Source organism: Seriola lalandi, unplaced genomic scaffold (genome assembly GCF_002814215.2).
Source record: "Seriola lalandi dorsalis isolate HSWRI2012SDOR001 ecotype SW California unplaced genomic scaffold, Sedor1 jcf7180002054864, whole genome shotgun sequence".
NCBI lineage: Eukaryota > Metazoa > Chordata > Actinopteri > Carangiformes > Carangidae > Seriola > Seriola lalandi.
Window position 1 is genome coordinate 1,943,344 of NW_019525417.1, and position 17,569 is coordinate 1,960,912.

The 17,569-nt window shown below is 40.2% G+C and overlaps 1 protein-coding gene across 5 annotated transcripts in view; it reads right to left on the reverse strand.

The window, feature by feature from the left end:
• Positions 1–17,569, reverse strand: part of slc2a9l2 (solute carrier family 2 member 9, like 2) — a 105,794-nt gene that overhangs the window by 24,051 nt on the left and 64,174 nt on the right. The window lies entirely within an intron of this gene.

Sequence of the window (17,569 nt, forward strand, 5' to 3'; positions counted from 1 at the left end):
GGGGCGGCTAGCCAACACAGGCATTTTGTGTGTGTGTGTATGTGCGTGTGTGTGTGTGTGTGTATGTGCGTGTGTGTGCGTGTGTGTGTGTGTGTATGTGTGTGTATGCGTGTGTGTATGGGTGTGTGTGGGTGTTCAGTTTAGATCTGTTCCAAGATAATCCGCTCAGTACAAAATGGTGTTTTCCAGGGAGTTGTGCACCTAATAATTTGTGGAGCTTATGTGTATAAGAGAGAAAGATGGATAGAAGAGAAAAAGGTTTTTTATTTTATAAAAGTTTTTTATTTTATTTATTTATTTTGGTAAAAACTGATAAATCAGGCCCCTGCTGGCCTTAAAAATCTATGTGAGTGCAAACTCTATTTGTCATATTTCACTCAGTCATGATCCATGATGTTGTGAAGGTATTTCCAGCCTCACAACTTATGGATTTGAGAGGGCTAATGAGTGCACTTGTTGCCACAGCAGTTTCCATGTCAAGCCGAATTTATCTTTATAGCCTTTCAGCACAGTTCATGTCTCAAATGGCTGGGGTGTGACCGGGGACTGTACACTAATTAGGCTATGTATATTATTTGGCCAGCATATGCTTGCTGAGAGCCAAAGTTTGCAAGTTTCCCTTCCAGCCAAATATGAAGGAGGCTCACTGATTAGTGTACATTCAGTCAAAGGGTCAAGAGTCAAGCTAATTGAAGGGGCAATAGCTGAGTATTTAAACTATTGAAACACTCAAAAATTAACTAAGATTATCAACAGAATGTTAAAAAATAACAGTTTTGATCTAATGTCAATGACATCTATGTATTGTGTTGCAGAGATGTCCACTGAAGTTAGCATGCTAACCAGCTAGCCTACGCGTGTCTTGCCTCATAATACCACTTTGTACTTCAAGAAGTGATGGTGAGTCACTGTAGTGTCCAGTCTGCCCTCAGTCCAACATGAGGGGAAGAAGAAGTAACTGTCAGAAGGTTATAAACCTGATGCAGTTATCCTCTCTTGGCGACATTCCTCAAGCTCTTGTTGCTCATCCCCCACTCTTGCCACCACTACATGTACCTGTCTCCCTGACTGTGCAGACTTGGTTGAGAGTGGCCAGTAAACCCACACGCAGCCCACTCTAATGTGCACCCCGAAATACAGGCAAATGGAGAGGGACAGTTAAAACTTTAAGGACATTTTGACAGTCCACCGGAGAGAATAACGCTGTGCCGAACCAATCATGTGGCTGGAATAGATTTATAGCCACGTCAGGTTAGCTTGTTGCACAGAGGGCAGAGCATGTGCACTGCAAATTGTGTCAAAAGCATGTTTCCACAGACAGTTAATACCACTAATCTTTTTTTTACCATCTGAGGCAGTGCCATCCGCTAGAGCACGCACAATGCAAGACTTTACAGTTTTAGACCAAGCTTTTAATTGCTCAGAATTAAGATTTTACTTTATCATATATACCTATTTAATTCATTTGAAATACAGTCGTATAATGTTCTACAGTATATTTGTCATGTTCAACTTCTGACCGAAAATAAATCATTTTTAAACCAAAATTAACCTTATGATATCTTCACATCCTACCTTAGGAGTAAAAAGGAACATTTAAGCTTGACAGAAATAGTGATTTGATTTATATTGTGATATATATCGATATCAACTGATATGAACAAAATTATTTTGATACAATTTTTTTCCTTATTTTCCAGCCCTAGTATACTGTATACATCACAAAAATACAAATGGTCAAACGTTTATCCTACAATCAATATTGGAAACTACTTTGACAATCAGTTCATTGCAACACTTATCAATCCTGCTACTCAGGAACCTGTCTGACTTTCATTTTACCATCAAATGAGTAATAATTACAGAGATTCAATTGATTGTATATAAATATCTGATATGAAAAGGTCTGAGGACCAGAACTAAAAATGAAGTAATAGTAGTTAAAAATAGAAATTAAACAGCTATTCTTTAGGATTTGGATTTGTGACAAGACTTAGTTCAGTGCCTTCTGTTTCAGTTTGACCTCATGAGACATCACATTTTCGGGGGGTTGGCCACACTCCACCAGTGCTGGAGCCTGATCTATTGTGCCTCAGGCAGAGAGCCACAGATGACAGGAAAGCGGTGAGAAGGCAGCACCAGAGGCCACTGTTTTTTTCACTCGCAATTGGTTCTGACAGGAGTTTTAACCAGCTCATCTGTATAGTTTATCAGTGTACCAGCAATCTCACTTCATGGCTGAAGAAAGTTTGGATGATAAATCAAGTTTTTAAATACTAAACATATATTATTACATTTTTATCAATATGGTACAACAGCGGTAAATGATCCATATTTGTGTCTCCCAATTAGGAGGATTTTTCTACAACCACAACCTTTGTCCTTGTAGTGACTCATATGGTTTGCTCCACTGCTCACAGATGTACAGTATGCTTGTGATATTATCTAACAACAATTCACATGCTATAAATAAATACTAATTATATAATGGGATAATCATGTCACAACAGCAGAATACTACCCTCCCACACAAGCACATGAAACATCGTTGTCACAGCAGCATGAAAAGAATGACAAACACGTGGATGTTCATACAGAAACATGTACGTCAGGTTAGGTTGTGTTGCACCAGTATTTCACTTGCTGAGCACTAGCTTTAAGAAGTCCAAAATTAAATATTTTTTAATTTTTATTGAGTGTAAAGCTAACAATGAACAGCATCTTTTTAAAAAACTTCCAGCTGCAGAAAAGGTCTTTGTCTCTTAGCTCAGATAGAAGGCAATAATCAGTTCTATATAATCAGTCCTCATTTTAAAGAACATTAACTGTGTCTAAAATGTGTTGGCACATACATGTATACAAGTAAAGATGAGTGGACTTCCATTTGTCCTAAAATTTCATTAAGATCCACCATCAGTGTCAGTTCTTCCTATGCAGAAGTCTTTCACTGGAGAGACACGCTCGGCTGCTGGAAATCTATTAGCATTCGGATGCTGCAGCGGATGTGTGGAGCTGATATAACAAGCTGCCATCAACATGTCACCTCATACTGCAATGTGCCCAGCTGTCAGAGTAAACTGGACATGTAACAGCAGCAAAGAAAAGCACCTTTTAAAGATGCTTTAAAATGTATTAGTTGTATTAGTAAAACCGATCTGTGTTGAATGTATGTTTGAATGATTTATCACATCACTGAAGTCGGTGGCGTGCCATCAGGGCAAGCAGGGCTGGCAGTGTTTGACCAATTAAAGCTAAAAATAGACATAAATTAGAACAATAACGAAATGGAAGCATTATCTCTCCTTACATTTCAGGATAGCGTTCTGTCCTATAAAGGATCTGATTTTGCCTGTTGGCATTCATCCTGTAATTTACTGCTCTCTTGTGGCCGAAGTAGGCTGTTGTCTCTGGAAGCTAGGTTGACTGCCAGCCATTGCATCTAACATTTCTGTCATTTTCCTTGGCTTGGCTGACAAAGGCTGGGGTTTATCAAGCAGAGGGTAGAGCAGAAGTTTTTGGATGTTTGTGCATGTGTATTGTGGATAATCCTGGGATCTTTTAGCCAAACTAACAGTGTGACTAGAGATGGCAATGTGGGTCAGAAATTTGGTTCACACTGAAATATCTCAACATCTACTGGATGGATTATTAATTTGTGTTTTGTGCTAATTAGCAAATGTTAGCATGCTGACATGTTCATATGGTGAACTTGGTAAGTATTATAACTGCTGAATATTGCATGTAAGCATGTAAACAACAGCTTTTAGCTGACAGCGCCAGATTGGTTTGGAGCAGGAGTCAATCAGTGTGGTTTGGTCAGAAATGAGAAGTTGTAATATACTTTTCATTTGCCACAGTTACTGAACTAATTCTTCACATAACAGAGATGGTTTCTGTACTCCCATGGTGATAGACACACCATCATTAACCTGATGAACCAGGGGTGTGCTGGGAGAGAAAAATACCGTAAAGGCTAAACAACAGCACCCGACAAACTCCCTAGAACCTGCTCAGTTCATGCTCTTTTCTCTGAGGTCGTCTGACACACAGAAGGCGAGAGGCCTGTGGAAGAAAAGTGCAGGGAGTTAAGCTCACATTCTGCCCACACCAGAAAAACACTTTACTGAAGAAAAACACTGCAGCATGATCTCCAGGTCCCCATTTGCTCTCACAGCTTGGGCTATAGATTGCAGATGGAAACCAGAGGAGAGAGGAGAGGAGTCTTGACAAAAAAAGTGGTGGCTTTAATTGAAAGCAACATTACACGGCAGTCCGTGGAGACAGAAAATATGATGATTAATCATGCTGGTTGTTTCACCTTGCGATGGTCATTGTGGGATAAAAAATAAGAGCTGCCTTGAAGATCCTGATAGCAACATCCATGACAGCGGTGTTGACAGTGGAGGGAGGGACGAAGGCTAGGATTTAAATCCAGTGAGATTATGACCAAGGTTGCCTGGGAATGGGCACAGAAAGTCAGCGGAGACTGTTTGGAGGACTTATGTTGCGCGCACGTGGAGCTTGCAGTCACTGTGCCGCTTTAGAAGTGTACTCCTCTATAAATGACTGTAGAGGGTCAGGGTTAAACAGCAGTGGGGCAATGGCTTAGCAGCATTGCAATTTCTGAAAATACCAGTTCAGCCTTTGCACTCTGTGTAAAACAATCATTCCTCTTGTTACTGAGAGCATTTGTGCAGCTGAAATTTAATTTTCCAGAGGTTTGCAAAGCCCAAACGGTTGCTTCTGTTTAATGGAGGTTAAGCCAGGGTCGCTCTACAGTTCTCCAGCCTTACAAAAGGATCCATGCTGACACTGGCGACTGTATCTAGCTGTGGAAAGATCTGAGGAGCACTAAACTCACACACATTCATTCACATATTGATGGTTTGACATATAGTATAAATGATGCCTCAGTGGCTTCCCGAGTGGTTGAGATGTCAAACAGACTGACAAAAACATCTATGGAAGAGAATTATTCATCAAAGCTTGAAAGACATCACATGTAACAGATACTTTTGAGGCGTTTTTTCACAGGAACCGTTTAACCCACTTGAGTCGCACCAAGCCGTGAACATATATGGCAGGACATCACTATGGCAACCTGTGCTACTGCGGTTTGATAGCAGGGTCGACAGATGTCCACACACACGAGTGGCTCCTCCTGTGCTAAACCAATCAACACATATCTCTGTGTCTAGTTCTCAGTAGATTTATCACTTGCAACGAAATCAGTGTAGTCTGAAGTTTAACATGACTCTTATTGATGTTTTTACTGTTAGATATCACCCGCACTTTACTGTTTTACTGTTTACCGTATTGGAGATGTGTTAGGTTACAGTTAATGGAAACTGAACATTTCCTGTTGTTGCTGCTTTACTTTCAACCAGTAAAGCAGTGGAAGGCTTTTATTGTAAAGCACCTACATGAAATTCAATGTTTTTTTTTTTATCACAGACAGGACGGATGGTTAGCAGTGCTGTATCTTCACAGCAAGATATGGACATATTCTACACCATTTATTCAGCAGATTAGTTTCAAATATTGCAGGGGGGGTTGGTGTGAGAAGAAACAACCACAGTGAGCCGGTTAGATTGAGGACAGGGTCAGCGGTGGTTTGCGAGAGCCAACACACCGAAAATCTACCTTGCGGTGCTGTGGAAAAATCATTCGCACCACACTAGCTTGTCTTGAAAGGTCACGGTTCAGCTACATGTGAGTATTCCAAACCCTGTGGGAAAATGGCTTTAGTGCTTTGTTGCTGTGACAAGGTGATGTCATGCTCTTCTCACATGGTTGCCGCTGTCCCTTAAGTGTAGAGTCTAGTGAATTTACTGTAGTGTCACTATTAAGATGTTCAATGGATGAGCATGGTGAAGGGGACAGCAGTTCTTGACATTGCTGCTGTGTAAAAGCTGATAGTAAATACTATCAGAGCCCTCAGTCTGTCCTTCGCTCAAAAGAAAATCCTTGTTCTACAGCTGGTGCAGCAGAGCGAGGGATGAATCTAGAAGTGAGGGCATCTTCAGTTTACTCTTCCATAGCGAATGTTTCAGGACCCAGAGGAGAATAAATCCGTCCCCGTGGAGGACAGGCTCCTGGCACAAGATTAATGTCACAGTTGTAGGATCTACGTGAAGAAGACATCGTTTCCTGCTTTATAGTAAACTCCTCTCAGGGATCTGTGTACATGGAGGGAATATTATATGAGTCATCTCACGGGAGACATCAGTCTTGGGACGTACAACAATATTTGTGGGAGTAACCCGGTAAAAAAAAAACAACAATCAGCATCAGGCTCTGCTCCTCTGGAAGCCCCATTTATATGTGGGATGCAATCAACCGAGGGACAACTGAGAATTACAGGGAATTCTGTAGATTATTATATTATTATGATTTACATTATTATGCTAAATGTCATTGTGGCACATTAAAATAGGTGCTAGATGCTAGATACTCATGTGAGTCAAAATGAGAAAGTATTCAAACTACATACAGTACTGTAAGACAGGAATATTAAATAGTAGCAATTGCATGTCTGTGTACAATTAAGATAAGATAAATAACAAGTCATTATCCAAATGAGGTGGTAGATAGAACGATGATTAGAGCCACACACACTCACATACAAATACATTCAGGTGCACAGACACCATTTCTCTCACTCATAGCCCAACAGCATTTACTTCTGCCTTTGTTTCTCTTGCTGTTCTAATTAAATCTTGCTCTAATATTGGCTGCCACACATCATTAAGTTTCACCTTGGCTTGATTTCACTCCACAGCGAGTCTGTTCCTGTACATTTTGCTTGTAGCTCCTAAAAAGCGGCAGATGCCACTCTTGTCAGGAAGTGTTCACATCTCACCCCTGGTATCTCCCATTACCTGCCAACTGTCACAGAAGCATGTCTGGCTGTCCAATCTATATTTATTTCCACATTCCCTGCTGAAAGGTGATTCATCTTGTTCAGTGGTCTCCTGTCTTTTACACTATGGCCTGTTTGTCAGCATGTTGTAACCACATCTCTGGCTTTACTCCAGCCACGGCCTTTTCCCCTCCCAGGAGAATTGAGTTAATACACCATCCGACAATGATGAGGCCATAGACTCTGCTTGACCACTTGGCCGCAGGGTCTGCTCAACCACTTGTTCAGAACAGTAAAACTCCTTGTGTGTTGCACATTTGTTTGCTGTGTATTGCAGACTAACTTGCCGAGTGTGGCACATGATGTATCTATCCTACATTTCTGTATAAAAGCAAAATTTTAGTAAAAACAGAAACACCATTTAGGTTTAGACCACAACCGATATGAATGGTGTAAATACGACCTGTCTCTAAATGTTTCAGACTAATGCATATTTGATCCAACTATTAGTTGTTCTTTTTTTTTTAATTGACACATAATTGAAAATCTTTATCATAGCTACATCACTGATTATGTGTGATACAACAGCTGTGATTTGGCTCTCATTTCATTTTACCGGTCTGAAAAAAAAAGTGGTGTTTCTCACGGCCAAAAGAGGACTGCTACTGTACTTCTTGCTGCTCTGAGGAAGGAGGAGTTGAGAATGATTTCTGACATTTGAAGCTGCTGTTTGAGACCAGAAGTGTTCAGATCCTGCACATAAGTAAAAGCATAGTAGTAATAGTGCAGTTTAATAGGCTAATATTCCATTACCTGCTTGCAAAGCCTTACTTAGTTAAAGTGCAATGTTTGCACCAGAAAATTTTATTAGTAAAGTATCAGTAAGTATCAGTAGTTTGATGTATAAAACAATTACTGTTAAAAAACTGTCTGTGAAGAAACTAATATAATAACTGAAGGTGTCAAACAAACGCAATGGAGTAAAAAGTACAATATTTCTCTCTGAAATTAAACTGAGTAGAGGTATAAGGCAGTACAAAATGGAAACACTTACATAAATGCAAATAACTACATGACACTACTTGTTACCGTACGTATATTGTATGTGAGAAAATAACAATAGGAAACACGTAGAACAGGCTACAGAAATTGCTTAAAATTCCTATTTCTTCATTCTTTTTTTCTTTCTTCATTAATCTGCATTAAATATGCATTAAATTAAAAAAAAACAAAAAAAAAAACTACAGATCCCAGAAGACCAGTCCAGCAAGTGATAACTGGTAATGTAGCATGATTTAGAATAATGGTGCAATAGATACCTGAAGTTTAATTTGCCTTGTGCACTGATACAATTCAACCATCCTTTTATTAAAATACTTACTGTCTATTTAGTCTTTCTGCAGTGAAATGGCATAGTGACAAAAAAAAGTTGAATTCTTAAGAGCTCACTGAAAATGCACAACATTGCAAATACTTTACTGTTCAGTGGCTGAGAGGCAGCTGTAAATAATTAGCTTGAATGGCTAAGCTGCTTCTTTAATCAGTTTCAAAACATCAATTAACTGTCAGAACCAATTAAGTGCTTTTGTGTTAGTGTACAAGTATTTATTAACAAACACTTTGAAGCAAAACGTATTCAAAAGGAGCAAAAGGCAAACAAAGCCAGTGGAGCATCTGTATCTCGTGATCTGCCTGTAAACACTGCGGACCAAGCCATTTTCTTTTGTTAATGCTCCATTTTCATTAGGACAATGAAGGGTGTGATTTGACAGGGAGCAACAATCATTTCCCTCTGACATGATAATAACGAACAACGTGTCTCTATAGTGACTGCTACAGTTGCTTTTCCATATTCAACTCCAGGCAGCTTTTCACCGTAGAGCACAAAAGAATATCATTAGCATTTTATCTCACAAATAAAATTCAGAAACACCAGGTGGGTTTCTTTGTTTGCCACTGAATTGAGCAATTGTTTGTGTGTCAGTCCTGATCCTGCAGTAGAAATAGATGTTGAAGGAAAACCATGTGAGACTCTTCATCTTGATCTTTGAGAAATGAATATGTCCTGTACCTTGTGGACAGTGTCAAACGGCAGAAGAGAACTTGAGGGCTGTGGTTAGAGGCTACAGCTTTTTTTGAAGGCCAAAAAAGGCCACACAACAAAGGGGCTCTTACCCTCCACTGGCTTCTCTTTGAGGAAGGAAAGCGAGAGTTACTATTCTCATCAGTCTTTCAAGTTTCCGCTGCCTTAGTTTGTCTTTGCCTTAGTCTTCTTCAGCCACCTGCCTATAATCAAGTAAATGATCTCACCATGATGAAATACTAGACATGAAAACTATTTTAAATTCCGTCTAACTATGGTCTATACTGTTAACATCATCACATAAGATCACATAAGTACGAGCAGGGACACCCGATACAGCAAGGATTAGGTTTAGGTCAATTATGTTAATGCTAGGAATTGACGAATGTGATGCCGTTTAAGATGTAGAGAAGTCTGCAAATTGTTTTGAAACAAGCTTTTGACTGTGTGACTGTGTTATATTACGTGTTAATACAGGTAAAGAATCAGTTGTTAATGGACCAGTCTGACTTTTACCTAAGTTTCATATGCGCTTATGCTTTGATCTGAAACTAAACAACCTCATTCAACATTTTCCCAGCCTCCTGTACTATTGAGTACAGAGGTTTAATGCGCAAGAAATTCGGATTTCCTTAACTGGAACACATGTCAAACCTGAGACGCGTGTACAAACTAAGTGGTCTTTCAGCTACACTGATGTCTGTTTTCTGTCTCCTCTTTTGTCCTCATTTTCTAAGATTGAGCAATAAACATACAGCAGACGCTTCATCTAGCAGGAGCACACCGGAGGATCACACGGGTAGAAAAGAAGAGTGAATACCGAGAATACTGTAGATCATTACGTTTCACTCCAAATATTTGCTGCTGGATGCAAATCTTCCCTTAAATCAACTCAAATCTCATAAAATAGCTGGATGAAAAATGCCAAGCTAAATTTAAATTCTGTTCCATTCTATGAAGAAAAAGAAGTTATATTCTGTCCAGATCTCTTTCCAGTAAGGTTACAAAATGCTTTGCATATCCAACTATTGAATACAGTGGGAGGGAGGTTACATGGGTCACACACTGTAGGTGCTCTATAGCAGAGACGTGGCCTAAATTTCAAATGTAAAGATCAGCTGCTGTCATTGTATTATTGTTATTTTGTTATTATATTTACAATGCTTCTCTGTTGATAGGTTGTTTAAAAAAAAAAAACCCAATGAGCTTAAATTATTTTTTGTTTTGGCTTTTTATGCCTTTATGATAGCACAGTGGAGAGAGAGAGGAAATGGGGAGGCAGAGAGAGGGGGAATGACATGCAGTAAAGAGCCGTCCGATGCGGGATTCGAGCCGGGGCCGACTGAGGCGAGGACTGATGCCTCTACATATGGGGCGCCTCCTCTACCCACTGTGCCACTCGACACCCCAAGCTTAATTTAATTTTCTAATTAAAATATCAGCTCTGATCGATAAGGACTTCGTCACAGGATAGTCTGACTCACTGGATGTAGGCTGTGTAAAAGTGACATTCTCCTCCCTCTCTTCTTCCCCTGCCTGTTACTGTTTCAAAACCCCCTTCCTTATGGAAAACAACAAAAACAACCTCCAAGCTAGCAACCTACACAGTATATTGATTGAGGATTGATGAAGATTTGGGTTGTGCAATCACATATTCAGTATAACTAAAACAAAAACCTGAATAAATAAGCAGAGAAACATTATGAATGCAAATGCGTCCACACAGGTGGTATAGTTAAGTAGTTAACATTCAATCATGCTCTGTGGCAGGTATTTACAGTCGGGTTGCTGAGCATAAACCCCTCATTACAAAGATGGATGCACATTTGAGCATTAACGGTAGGGTGGTGCAAAAACAACATGCACTGGTCTACAGAGATGTGGAAAAAGTGAAATGGTCAGATGAGTCATCTCTCACCTTATTCTAAACAAGTGCAATATGGGGCTACACCAAGAGAACGGTACAGGCCTGAAAGCTTGACACCTACAGTGAGGTGATCCGGTGGCTCTGTTGGGGGCATTTTGCTGGCATGGTTTGGGTCCACTTGTCTCCTTGAGCGTGAGAAAATGGCGGCTGACGTCGTTGAACGGATGAATCACGTGTGTGTGTGTGTGTGTGTGTGTGTGTGTGTGTGTGTGTGTTCACACCGGCTGCATCTCTTCTGCGGTGCTGCTGCCAGCTCTGTCTCTCTACATAGAGTTTGCAGGCTACTCCAATGTTGGATTTCATTTAATTATCAATTAATTTCTGATTTATTTATGACAGAAAACAATATGAGAAAAATTTACAATGTGCAATAACACTGTTAAATACTGCGATGATGATATTACTTGTGGTAAATAAACAAATATTGATGTGTGCATATACAGTTTTCCTGAGTGAAACCGAATGAAGAACACAGACAAAGGTCAGTATGGGTCATCTCCTCCATCCTCCCTCTGCTGCGGGGGGGGGGGGGGGGGGTGCTGCCTCAGGCTGTAGTTATAATTGTACAAATATTTGTGGCAAATGAAGCTGCAGTCTACACACAGGAAGGTTTCCTTTCAGCTTGTTCATAACAGTTCACTATTAAATTAATGTTAGCGCGCTGTGATGTGTAAACCAAACCGTGGTAGATGGGAGAAGTTGAAAATGTGATGTGCTTTTTTTACTCGTAAAGGTTGTGATGACACTCACAGAGCTGCGACTGTAGTTGTTGTCAGTTCAAGTAAAAAGCTCACTCCTTACTGGTCTCCACTGCCACCTCTGTGCTGTCTGCTCTGTGTGTGTGTGTGTGTGTGTGTGTGTGTGTGTGTGTCAGTGAGGCTGCAGCCCAACATCAAAACACAGCAGATTTTTTCCAGTTCATTCGGCTCAGGCTCTGCACCTTGAAAACCCTGTGCGACTGCATGGCATTTTTCTCTCAGTCTTTTGCAATGTGTTTATCGCACATGTTCATATCGGGATGACGATGTAAATAAGATTAATCAGTCAGCACTAGTAAAATATCACATTTGCTTAAAAGATACATTTTTTCATGTCTATGTCATATTGAGATTAGTGAATATGACATCTACAAGTCTTTTCTGTGTCTATTTTTTGCTGGGAGACATATGCAACACGCGTGAAAAATAGGCGAGAGACTGAATCTCTAGATCACGCTATGCAGCCGCGACGCATGACATACGTGTCTCATGCACGCGTCATGCAGCCAATGTGTTCGCTCGTTAATGTGCACCGCACACGTTTTCTTTGTGGGGAATCGGCCAAGTTAATGACACCGCTCGTCTCCCCACATTCAAATGTTACACCAAAAACAAGCCCCGACAATATTTTGCAGAGTCACCATCACTGCATCCTTTGCTCAGCATCGCCCAAGATGATTGTGATTGGCTTAAAGGAATGCAAAGAAGCCGGGGGGTTTTTCCCTAATAGCGGAATGATAATGGGTGTAGCCTGACCCCTCTCCAGCGCCGACACAGCGCTGCGCACATAGGTCTGGTTATGCCTGACTATTCACAGGAAAACTAAGCTCTAAGTTTATTTTTAATTATGTTTTACTGACACTGCAGATCTCACTTCTTTAAAAGCACTTTATTAATGTCTTCTTTTCTAACAATCAGTATGTGCTCAGAGTGGGGAAAGTTTATTGTGACGACACTTTCTTGGCAGTGAGGGCCACTGAATTTCAGCTTCGTCTTATCCCTCGCCGTTGTTCGCTCGCTGAGGAACAGAAGGCTCACTTTCTGTTTGGATCACAAATTTCATCTCTAGTGTGCTCACAGAAGGGAAGACATGAAGGTTGTAAGACAAGGAGAAACGCAGAGGAGGAGAGATGAGTTTGTACTATACACATCGTGATCCGACAGAATATGAGCTTTTGCCATTCCTATTTCTGCACAGGCTTCCTCCAGTTACACAACAAACCCACCAAAATAACAACACACAGATTTAGGTGTTAAGTTTGAAGAGTGGCAACATGGGTGTGAAGTGTTTATTTTCATCCTAGGCAACAGTCTAAGCTCTGTTTTACATGATAAGTGTATTCACCAGGATTAATTAATATAATTTTTCAACTGTGAAATGAGCGCACGCCAATAACACATTATGATTAGATCAGAAAGTATGATACCTTGATGAATGAGGGCCACTGTGCCTCATATCTCTGGTGCTAGTCTCGCATTACCAGACCTTTTTCCACACTGGATTTGCACTGCTGACAGAGCGGGAGAAAACACTGAGCACACCCACACACACACACAGACGCATTAACACTTGCGCTTACGGACAATGTACAGAATTCAATTTACTTGACCTGCATGTCTTAAGACGTCAACCTTAATATTATTGTTATTTAACCTCCATCCTTTTGGTGTGTGTGTGTGTGTGTGTGTGTGTGTGTGTGTGTGTGTTTCCCTTAACTTCATAAAAAAAATTGTGCTTCTAAAATATTGCAGCAGTCAGTGAATTCTGTGTCATTTCATGTCACCAAAATAGTTCACCATTATACATGTGGTGCATTTTCGCCAAATGCAGCGAGCCGTGCGCTGACAGGTTGATAAAAAATGAATTGCGTTTTTCTGGAAGTGTACAATAACAATGTGGCCACATATGGAGACAAGACAAACAAGATGTTCACTTGGTGAAAGGATCAGCGTGCAGATGCAGCTACCTGGTTAGTTACGACATATCTAACATATAACACTGAATAAATCTCTGAAATTTACTGCTATCAACATCAGCATTATAATCAAGGAGGTGGTGTTTACAGCACCACTGACTGTAAATATTGTGCCAATAGTGTGTCAATCAATGCAGAACGCACAGCACCAGCACCAGACCTCTGTTTTTCTGCTTTCCCAAAGCTCCAAATCGGCACTCTGTAGACGTGTCTCACAGTGAGATTTAGGAATGCTGTTTTGGATTGATGACAAAAGATTTTACAGTTTTATTGCATCGGCTTCAACTGAGACTCAATAAGGAAAGAAAAAAAAAATTGCAAAAACGCAAGGTCAACAAGAAAGGCGCTTAATTGACCAATTAAATACACGCAAACTTGTTATCATTATGATGAATAAAATACTTGATAACTTTCCAAAGTTTCCTTTAATATGATACTCGAGCTGGACTTCCTGTCTTACCGGTGCCCTTAACCAGCGTGTCACCATCCTACGCAATCCCAATCCCTATGCAGACATGTACAGTATGAGGAAAAAACATCTGTTTTTTGAACATTAAAGCATGTAAATCTATTCTAGTAGGACCTCCAAATAAAAGTATCAACCTTTTCAATGTGAGCGCCTCCATGAAAATGATGTGAAAGGTTCACAGAGGAAGCACAAGAGCTGAGAATTAAATCCAAGTAATTCATGCCGTGGCAACAACTGAGCCACTGTGATTAAGAGCTGCAAGACCATAAAGTTGCACCACATATTGAATGAGCCACAATTACACTTCATACGGTATAAATCAAACAGACCACGTTTATGAAAAAGCCATAATTTTTAAATATACACATAAGATTTGGACTCAAACTCACGCTGGATACATCAAACATTCAGAAGCATCTGTTCTCAACTGTAGCAAACCACACACTGTATGTTGATGACATACAATCACCTCAGAAATGGGAAGTAAGAATTTATATAATGACACAGCCGGAGATGTTGGGAAAAACAAGGACCCCCACCTTCAAAATCTCACACAACATCAGACCATAAAAAGACCTTTATGTCAGGTCCTCCACCTCTGCCATCACTCCCTCTTAGCTGGCAGTCACTCCATCTCTCCCTTTCCCTTCCCCTGTCATGCGTGTCTGCCTGATTGCAGGAGTGGAGACAGGCGCGTGGGAGGTCAGGCCACTAGCTGCTCTTCATCATCATCCTGCTCTGATATACACACTGGTTCCAACCTCAACACCCCAACACAGGCTGGATCCTCTCTGCCCCCCCAAATCCTCTTTTGCTCAGCTCCTTCTCAGCCTCGACTACCAACTTGTTAATTAATTATTCTTGGTTCACATTCTGCCTCTCCTCTCCTGTCTATGTGTCCTGCACTTGGGTTCCCAAACAAGCCTTAAAACTTTAGTGTCGCAGTAATTAAAGTAAAACTGAAGAACATCTAGCTGCAGTTGCTTGTAATCATATCCTCACTGGAATAGATGTTAAATTAAAGTGGTTTGATTTAAAATTATCATACACTAAACTACACCAGAACCACAGGGAAGAAAGCTGCTGGTCCCAAACCACTGAACATATCAGTGCATCTTTGGGGAGGTGTCAGTCTCAGCTGTCACACATGGGAACAGTGTTGATGCTATTTACTTATCAACAGAATAGAAGGAACAGCCCTCTGAGGAAGACAGGAAATATTTCTCGCCCACTTTTTCAGCAGGTTAATATTTTTTGACTTGGTTCTGTCAGTTTGATCCTTATACACCAACAGCTCCAGCTGTTATTATGTATACACTTTCAAAATTCAACTGTCATCCCATTTTCAAGGCAGGAGGCAGAAACAGAAGTATAATGTGATTCTGCTGTATCTGGTCTTGTTAGTATGTTTCTTATATCTGATCTTGTTAGTTTTCATATATAGGCACCAGCATTACACGGGTTGTGAAGCAGCTCAGGGAGATTGCCTTCTCTGGTGTGACAAGGTGGCAAAATGTGACACTCAAAAGCAGAGTCAGCAAGAAAATCAACATTTCCCAGCTAATGAGATGACTGTGTGAGGCTGCGAGCAGAAGGAAAATATGGGAGAATCTGAATTGAGTTCAAATCAAAAACAGTTTTCTTTGTTCCAAACACTAACTGAGTCAAGTGTGCAAAATAAAGTCTAAATGTCCAAATGCCATTTGTTCAGCTGTCACTATAGAGACAGCAGGAACGGTGAGTTCCAGTTCCAGCCTCCATCAGTAAAAGGTCCCAGTTAAACTCGTCTAGATGTATCTGCACCCTGGGTATTCCTCACTGGTTCTGGTGATTGGTAGGAGAATGGATTTGCTCCCGCGCACAGGAGTTCCACCTGTCAATCATCTGACGGAAACCATCTGAAAATCTCCCTACCTGTGAAAAATTTGTGAAACATTAACCGCCTAGAGCTCCAGCAGCTGCCCCTGCCAAGAAAAACTCATACGTGTGGGGCATGTCAAAAACAGCACATGCAGTGCATTTCAGACCCCTTCGATTTTTTCACTTTTTTTTATGTTGCAGCCTTATTCTGAAATAAAAATAAAACATTTTCCAATTATCAATCTAAACTCAATTCCACCTAATGCCTTAATGACAAAGTAAAAAGATAATTTTGGAAATGTTTGTAAACTCATTAAAAAATGAAAAACTGAACCCTAACCCTATTGACATGGTAAGTATTCACACCTTTTGCTGTGACATATGAAATTTAGCTCAGCATCATCTTTGAGATGCTTCTACACCTTGATTGGAGTCCACCTGAGGTTAATAAATATTGATTTGAAAAGGCGCACAACTGTCTATATAAAGGTCTCAAAGCTGATAATGCAGATGAGAACAAAAACCAAGCCATGGGTTGGAAGGACCTTCCTGCATGGCTCAGAGACACAGACCACACACACCGGGGATGGCTATAAAAACGTTTTAAAAAATTGTGCTGCATTGAAAAATTTTAAATGTGCAGTCATTAAAAACACAATAAGGCTGTTTTCTTCAAGGATAATTAAGGATTAACTATTATTCTATGTTTAAAAGAGCAAAGTCAACAATTAATTTATACCATCAAGTATATGCCTTCAGGCAGTGGAGCCAAAGTCGCATAAAAACACGATTCATTACAAATTCATTACAAATTCATTTCACTGAGTAGAGCAAGTGAAGTTTCTTCTGAACCAACGTTGTGACTACATTATAATGAAGGAAAATGTCATCCACCACAATGGTGCGGCTTTGATATGTTTTGTATTGCTTTTGCAAAACAGTGGGCACCTAATGCACAGAGGAATACGGCTGCACCAACAGCACCTGTTCACATGATGCATTTATTATTGGTTGTTTTTTTTTCCCCACAGGATTTGTTGATGATAAAAGGTTCAGTAACAGCTTTATTTTTTTAACAGCTGATCCTTTCCTACATGGATTTTTATCAAACCAAATTAATTTGTTGCAGACGTGCCATACACGCTGTGCTGGATTTTAAAAAGCTTTTCTCTCACTGTTATTCCACGTAAACCGTATCTCAACTAGTAAGCAGCCCAACTAATAAAAAAAACTGCAGCCTGTAATTCAACACATCTGTCACATAGGGAAATTGCTGCGCAAAAAACTATTTATTATGACTTACAGACTTCATAAAATATTTCTCTAGACTGTATTTTTATGAGTTGCCTTTTTGCCACGTTGCCTTACATCTTGTTGCATTTTGCACCACTATTGTCTGCTCTCTGCGATCTACCATCCCGATAGTTTGCTCACATTCCCCAGGTTTGGTATCATCCGTCATCAAGTGACGAGTGTGACTACCTGCGGTATTACCCTCAGGTGGAGAAGCCTTTAACAGATCTCCTTTTTAGATCATCACATCACTGCTACATACGCTTCAGACTTGGGAGATTAAATTAAACACAGTATATACTCAAAAATCATAATAATGTAGCTGCATCTGTATATTAGCA